The sequence below is a fragment of the Pseudopipra pipra genome, chromosome 16 (assembly GCF_036250125.1).
Source record: "Pseudopipra pipra isolate bDixPip1 chromosome 16, bDixPip1.hap1, whole genome shotgun sequence".
Classification (NCBI taxonomy): domain Eukaryota; kingdom Metazoa; phylum Chordata; class Aves; order Passeriformes; family Pipridae; genus Pseudopipra; species Pseudopipra pipra.
The window spans coordinates 1022282-1030807 of record NC_087564.1 but is presented as its reverse complement, the minus strand read 5'-3'; positions in this window follow the sequence as shown (position 1 = coordinate 1030807).

Here is an 8526-nt window from a genome sequence, read left to right as displayed (position 1 = left end):
TGAACAGTTCTGCTTCTGAGGCATGGACCAAGATAGAGCCCAGCTGGCTCTTCCAGGGCTGAGCGGGCTCAGCAGGGCTGACAGGGGGTATCAGGCACACAGAAAGTAGTTTAATCAGCAAAATCATGAGCTGCAATGCTGTGAGACCTCGGGGAGCAGCAGTGGGACAAAAAGAGCTCGTTTACACACAGCTGCTTCTCTAGAATCATGGAATATTCTATGTTGGAAGGGATGCACAGGGATCATCAAGTCTAACTCCTGACCCTGCCCAGGACACCTAACAATCTCACCCTGTGCCTTAGAGTGTTGTCCAAACATTCCTTGAGCTCTGGCAGCCTTGGGGCTGTGCCCACTGCCCTGGGGAGCCCATTCAGTGCCCAACCACCCTCTGGGAGAAGAACCTTTTCCTAATATCAAACTTAGCCTCCCCTGACACAGCTCCAGCCATTCCTTAGGGTCCTGTCACTGGTCACACAGAGCAGAGATCAGAGCTGCCCCTCCACTGCCCTTCCTGAGGAAGCTGCAGGCCCTGATGAAGTCTGACTTCAGTCTCCTCTTCTTCAGCTGAACAAGCCAAGTGACTTCAGCTGCTCCTCATACAGCTTCCTCTCTAGACTCTTCACCATCCTCCTGTTTTCCAATACTTTCAGATCCTTCTCATATTGTGGCTCCCAAAGCTGCACCCAGGGCAGGTTGATTCCTGCAGCTGGGACTGGCTGAGAGATGAAGTCCCATCACAGCTCCTGGAGCCACCAGCATTGCTCAGGGGGTCACAGCTCCTCAGACACCTGCTTACTGTTGACATTTAAGTAATTAAAAACAACCAAAAAAGGCATCAGGCTGCTGTAATCTGGGAAAGTCACCTGGGGCTGGAACAGCATTATTGACACCACTACCTTTTGCATTAAGTCTCTGTGGTTTAGAAGTGCTGAAAATGACCCCCAAACCCCAATGATCCCTTTGTATTGAAGATGAACCAGGCGTGCAACCCCTCCTGAGCCCCTGGCTTTAGCAGGCAATAAGATTCCTACTAAAGGACAAGAAAGCTTTATACGAGTCCTTTGTTGTTGGTCTGCACCTTGCTGGGAAGAAGGATGGGTGACTGTCTGCTTGTTGGCTTGGAATTAAGATCAGGGTGAGGCAAATGCTGCTGCCATCACAAAATTAGGAGTGGCAGCATGGCAGGAGGTGGGGAGGGCGAGGCTCTACCTGCCCCTTCCAGCTGCAGCAAGAGGTGGTTAAACCACGGGGTGAAACCATGGCAGAGGTGCTGGGGTGAGGTGATAATTAGCAGAAACTTCCTGACAGAGATAAACCCACTCCACTGCTGACACCCAGGGCTCAGAAGGTGCGACACTGACACTGGGCATCACAGCCCAGCTGCTCCCACACCCCTATCCCACTCCCTCCACACCTCTGTGATGGGTTCCTGCTGCCTCACCTTCTGAGGAGTCTTGCAACAGGGCAGCTGCTGGGTAAATCAGTTCCTACATTCTCTTGTGGGTGGTTGGCTTCCCAGTAGATCATGTGGCAAACCAGCTGAGCAAAAAGGCCAAGGTGTGTGTATCTGACTGTCTTCACTGACAGCAGCTTGTGCTAGAAGAGGCAAATGCAGCAAAGAGCCATATTCTGTTAATGTAGCAATGAGACCCTGCCCCAGTACAGACCTATTCTGGCCCAGTTGGCCTAGGAGACATTTGTGCCAGGGACTGGATTTTAAGCTAACAGTCTAAATGTGCTTCTACCTCATGATATTTCTTGCTGAGGAAATGCTGGGTACCTCAACAGGGCACACATGCTGACCTTTCAACTGGTGCAAATTACTACTTAAAGATTTGATTACAAAAGATATATAGGTTAAAATACCCATGTGATGTACAAGGGGCAGTGGCTGGTAGTCACAGCTCTGCCACCAGTTTATTTTTGGGACCTGCAGTGAAGAGGCATCTTGCATAGGTGAGATGTAGCAGAAGTTACAGTGTCAGCACTCATTGTTCAGGCTGACATCAGGTAATGTTCTGCAATACATATTTCTTTTTTACTGAGAGTCCAGTACCCATAGGCTGATAAAAATAATCTTTCAGGCCCTGGGATCTCCTGCTGGGTGTCTTTGATAGCTCTGTCCATAGCCCAAGGGTAAAATGCAAGGAGGCATCACACTTCAAAGAACAGCAAGCGGGAAATAAAAAGAAGCAGGAGATAAACTTCATCACTAATAAACCTCCCCACACTTTTTTCTGATGTTATATTACATCAACTTCCTTCTCCCATGTGCTGCCCATGGAGAACAGTGGTATTTGCTGAGCTGACACAGGAAAATCCTCCCTGTATATACCAGGATGTCATGGTTGAACCTCAGCTGTTCACTCCTCCCCAGAGGGAGGGAAAGAGAATCATTAAGGGCAAAAGTGAGAAAACTTATGAATTGAGATAAAGGCAGTTTAATAGGGAATGCAAGAGCCACACAAGCAAAGCAAAACAAGGAATTCATTCCCCTTTCCCCTGGGCAGGCAGGTGTTCAGCCACCCCCAGAACACCTGGGCTCCATCACATGAACAGTTACTTGGGAGGGCAAACGCCATCCCTCTGAATGTCCACCCCTAACTTCTTCTTCCCCCCAGCTTTGTATGCTGAGCATGATGCCAAATGGTCTGGGATACCCCTGTGGTCAGTTGGGATCAGCTGTCCTGTCCCCTCCCATCTCCTTGTGCACCCCCAGCCCCCTCGCTGGCAGTGCTGGGTGAGGAGCAGCCGAGGCCTTGAGGATGTGTAAGCCAGGCTCAGCAGTAACCAAAACATCCCTGGGTTATCAGCTCTGTTTGCAGCACAATTCCAAACAGCCCTGTACCAGCTACTCTGAAGAAAATTAACTCTACCTCAGCCCAAACCAGCCCAGGGGTAATGTCCTGTACAAACCATTCATTTTTGAGTCAAGGAAGAGGAAAATCTCCCAGTGTTCCCAGTGTAAGCCTGAGGATGCTGCTATGCTGCTGGAAAAATACATAAATATCCAAGATCCATCTTCAGCTCTTCTTGTCATTTCTTTGGAGCAAAGATTCCAGGAAATGAATCTGTAGGAAATACAGGTTATAAATAGATTCCCAGACCCTGTATCTTGCTGCAGCCAAAATCCCTGCAGAATTCCCATGGCTATCAGCAAGATGGGGTAGGAAGGGACAACCTGAGTAACCTGTTTTAGTACAAGGTGTCCCTGTCCATGGCAGGGGGTTGGAATGAGATGATCTTAATGCTCCCTTCCAACCTAAACCATCCTGTGATTCCATGCTTCTGTGTGACATGTCCTGGAGAGACGATGTCCTGTGGCACTCAGTGTCAGCTCAGCTGGCAGTGAAGGGTGTCGGGGTGCTGTGGGCACACTGATCTTGCCGGGGTTCCCAGGAGTTCAGCAGCAGGTTCCCAAGCTGCAGGCCACAGGCTACTTGAATTCATAAAATCATAGAATCATAAAATCATTGAGGTTGGAAAAGCCCTCTAAGATCATCGGCTCCAATCATTAACCCAACACTGCCAAGGCCACCACTAAACCATGTTCCCACGTGCCACATCCACATGTTTTTGGACCCCTCCAGGGATGGGGACTCCACCACTGCCCTGAGCAGCTCATGCCAGGGCTGGACAACCCTTCCAGTGAAGAAATCTTTCCTAATATCCAACCTAGACCTCCCCTGGCACAACCTGAGGCTGCATCAGCTTTGTAAATCTGGTTCACTGAAAATGCTGAGAGCATAGACACTCTCGCTGGGAAATACTCTGTATCCTCACCCTCTTCCTGGATGTTACATTGGATCAGACCTCACTGAAATTAAATACAGAGGACAGTGGAAGTCTCCCTTCTGTGAAACCATGAAATAGGTGGGGCTACAGTGTGTATCCAAGTTGGAAAAGAGAACAAAAAAGTATCAGTGTATACTGTTTTATATTACAATCATACATGTGTATTAATATTGCTGACTATCAGAATTGGCACACATTAATTACCTACTTTCTGTTTTGAAAGATGGGCAGGCAGTATTTAGAGAACTAGATGAGCAAGGAGGCTCCAGGTAGGGCAGGATGCCTCTTCTTTCAGCAGCAGAACCAATGTGCAGACATAAGAAGTGTAATTTTCTCTCTGTTGAGGCTACAAAGAGAAGTCTGCTTATTCCCTGACACTCCTAGATGTCCCAACAGAAAAACTATTAAAACTGCTGGAGACTCTGAGTTTGAAATCAAATTGCTTCAACAACATGTTAACATAAAATATGTGTTAATGATACTAAAGATAGGGCGGAGTTTAAGTATGCATTAACATCTTATATTTTGGGCAACTGCATTTAGTGAAATGTGTATAAGCCAGGCAGGTATATTACAAATAGGTATTTTTGTTCAAATCTATCTAGAAGTTTTTGCATCAGTTAAAATGAACCAAGATATTAAATGTTAAATTTAAAAAGTCCTTTCATACAAGACAGAGTACTTGAGTTTGAGGTGGGAAGATCCAGAAGAAAAGGGAAGGTCTTTCTAAATGTGGTCTCCTGAGGCACGAGTGTCCAGCTTGGGGTCTGGGTTAGGAGAGAACTCAGTGTGGGGAATGCAGGGCTCTGGCTGCTGGCTTTCCCTGCTCTGTGTTTCCTCAGGCTCCAGGAGCTCTTGTGCTGGATGTGGCTGCAGCTCCTTCACCAGGACACACTCACAGGACCTCTTCTCTGTGGGGACCAGTGACAGGACCCAGGGAATGGCTGGAGCTGTGTCAGGGCAGGGTCAGGTTGGATCTCAGGAAAAGGTTCTTCCCCCCGAGGCTGGTTGGGCACTGCCCAGGCTCCCCAGGGCAGTGGGCACAGCCCCAAGGCTGCCAGAGCTCCAGGAGGGTTTGGATGATCCTCTGGGGCACAGGGTGTGACTGTTGGGGATGGGCCTGTGCAGGGCTGAGGGTTGGACTGGATGATCCTTGTGGGTCCCTTCCAGCTTGGCATGCCCTAAGATTCTGTGAGCTGGTGGGATGAGCCTTGTTCCAGAGGCTCTGACCAGCCCTGGAGCACAGAGCAGGGAGGGGAGGATCTGCTGTCCCACAAGAATCTCTGCCAATGGCAGAGGCCGAGGTGATCTCTGCTCAGGCTGTGCAAATCCAGGGCAGCTCTCAAGAGATCCTGCTTGGCCATGTGGGTGGAAGGAAGTGAGATACTGTGGTTTGTGAGGAAAAATGGTGTTTCAGCAAGGAGAGCTGGGCTGTGGAGTGAGAGCTGGGGAGAGGGAAGGCTTTGAATCTGTAGATTTGGCCAGGGTGTTTGGAAAACATCTGCAGCAATTCATCACCCAGTCCCTGTGAGCACCACGTGCAGGAGTGTTCTGCCTCTGCTGTGTTACTCTGCTAGTGGTTTGTTTGATGTGCTGCAGTAACAGGGTCTTTCCTCCCATGTCCCAGTAGAAAATGATGCATTTAACACATGTAGGTCCCCATAAAACCAGGCCAGGAGTTTATAAACCACAGGGCAAGCTGTGGATTAATCCCACAGCCGAGGAATGAAAGTGTTAAGGATCATCACATTAGCACATCTTCAAAATCCTGATCCTGGGCTGAGGTCTTGGTTCACACCAAATGAAAGCCATGCCCTCGGAGGTGTGGGACAGGGGAAGGCCCTTGCCCAGTTGTTTGTGGAAAGCCCTCATAACACTAAGGTATTTATGGGGCTGTTTTGCCCTTGAGGCTTCTCACTACCTGATTTACAGTCTGGGAAAATGCAGCCAAATGGAAACCTGAGGGATCCTTCCTTCTCCTCCCTGCCCCCCACCCCTGCCCTGACCTTCTCACTGGACAGAATGTTGGGAAAAAGAAGAGACCTGCAGGACAAAGAGCACCCACCCATTGACCAGAGCCTCTCCTGCCTTAACCAATCCTGCTGGCAAGCATGGCTGGGAGATTTGCACAATCTCTTGATGCTCTGAGTGTTTGCACAGCAGCAGTTAATTCCCTGGGAAGTGCAGCTCCTGGGGATGAGGGCTGAACTCTGGGCTCATCCACTGGAGGCTGCGGATACCAAAGATTACAAGGGTTAAAAGGAAAGAAAAAAAGAAGCTATCAGCAAAACTCATGGGAAAAAACCACCAGCAGGAATGAAATGCAAAGATCTGAGCTGTGGGGAAGGAGGTCTCTTGTCCACAGTTTGCCAGGGAAATAACACTGTGTAGTGTCTGGTACCCCGTGCTTCTGCTGTTCGCTGTGGGTAGAGACAGGGCTTGGTGTAATCACACTTGTGACCCTGAATTCCCTGTCCCTCACAGAGCACACAGCCAGCAGCCTCTGGCCCATGGTGGTGTTCATGTGTTCATGAGGCTTGGAAGGGAACACAAAGGCTGGGGGTGGTGGGAACATCGGCCACGCCAGTGACTCACTTGGGATGTGACCACGAGCCTCCGACAGCAGCGAGCTCATGCTCGGGCTGACTCTGAACTGGAGCCCTGTGGAGGATGGAGAGGAGCAGGGGCCTTTTCTGATTTCTCTCAGAGTTGCTGGTAAAGTGTACAACAGACTTATTTTCTGTCTTACACTATAATATTCCTGGATAACAGCTAAAATGGTGTTGGCTGCTTCTTGGAGAAAGTTCAAACAAGGGGTGTCCATAGCTCAGAGAGGCACAGCTTCCACTCAAGCACATTTAGGTCTATTCCCAAATGCCTGTTTTCCACCTGAAGAAAAGAACACCAAGCCTTTAACATTGACAGGACCTATATTTCCCTCCTCAGTGTGTTTTGGGCCAGCACAGTGAGGGTTGTTTTGCAGTGGATGTTTGCCCAGTGTCTGTGCAGGGGATGGAGGAGAGCACAGATGGGCTCTCCAGACATCCCACTGCCCCTGCCAGCTCTGGGGGCATCTCACCATGGCCCCACAGCCTTCTCTGCCCACAGCCAGCAACTGGGCAAGCTGGGAGCTGCTGCAGGAGCCCTTTTTGGTTAATACCCAGGCACTGAGCTGCCTGCTGAGGGAGGTGTGCCTGTGCTGTGGTGAGCAGGGCCTGGTGTGACTGTGCACAGTCAGTTCTCCTGTGGTACAGTAGATTAAAATGGGTAAAAGTTCAAAAGTTTGGAAAAAAATGTGGTGCAAGGTGCAAAAGAGGAGAGAGCTGGCAGTAACTGTACAAATAAATCTGCTTCAGTGCTGACTGAATTGGAGCATAGACTGAGAAAGGAAAACCTCTGGATATTCCTGTATCCATATAAACAGAGATCCAGAGTCAGAATCCACCTGGCTCTGACAATAAGCCACGGCTTTATTAATTGCTTTTCCTCACTGCTCCTTAATTATTTTCCCTGTGTAGCTAATAACTAGGAGCCAGAGGAGAAGGGAAACGGCAGCTCTGAGTCTGGGGTGTGGTGACTGAAGCTAGAAGAGGTTGCAGTAATATATTTAGATTTTACTAAAGAGGTTGACACTGTGTCTCAAAGTCTTCTGCACAAAACTGATTAAGTCAGACTATATGTGAAAGCTGATGATGGAAAAGACTGCATCAGGTGGAGGAAGGGATCTAAATTTCTGCAGACATCACTGCCAGATTAAGATTTGATTAATCAATTCAGATTAATGTCATCTTCATCTGCTGGTCTCAGACAAGACCTTTCAGCTCCAGGCCATCACATCATCTATTGCAGAGGTAAGAGCATTTGATGAGCTCCATCCTGCTCCCTGTGGGCAGCAATCAAGCTCAGAATCGAGCTTGTTGTTTTCCTTTATTCAGTTTCATCTTCCTCTTCAAGAATTCAAAAATTACTGCAGATCTCCATGCGCTGGAAATCTCCTTTTCATTACTCCTGAACTTGATTTAAGACGTAAGTTGGAGTTTTTCAAGGCACTTGAAGTTCACTTACAAATTCAGCTGTCCATTTTGCATCTCTCTGGGGACATTCAGCTGAAAGGGAGCAAGAATCTTTCATATATAGCAGTGTGGATGTGCAAACACGTGCATGTCATCTCTGGAAGGACTTTGGATTCCTCCTCATGTCTCACACTCAGTTTCTCCCTCACACATCTGCTCAGAGCTCATCCTTGTATTCACTAGTGAGATTTGTGCTAAATGACCTTCCACTTCTCAGCCTTGTGGGGAAGGTCAGCACTATCAGAGTTCCAGCTCAGAAAAGTTCCTATCTGCTCTTTCCAATGTTACAGAAATAAAAATTCCTTTCTTGTATCTTCATTTTAATGCCTCATCTCAGGAAAAAAAAAAATTAGTGGTGGGAACCTGGAACATCTTGGAAGGGTTGTTGTTTCCATACCATGTCATCTGCCCAAAGCAGGAGTTCTTCATGTCTTGAACAGCTCCACACTCCTATAGCATCTCCACTGAGTGCATGGAGAGACAGAAAGTGGGTGGTTATTGGTTCCATGGAGGCAGCTCTATCAGCCTGCAGATGAAAAAGTTGCTCCTCTGTGCTTTGGAGCAAGGACTGATTAAGAGCCATCAGAGGTGCTGTCTTGAAATCAGCAGCTATGGCTTTTACAAGTCAGCTTTTTTAAGATGGGCCAGCCACGGTGCT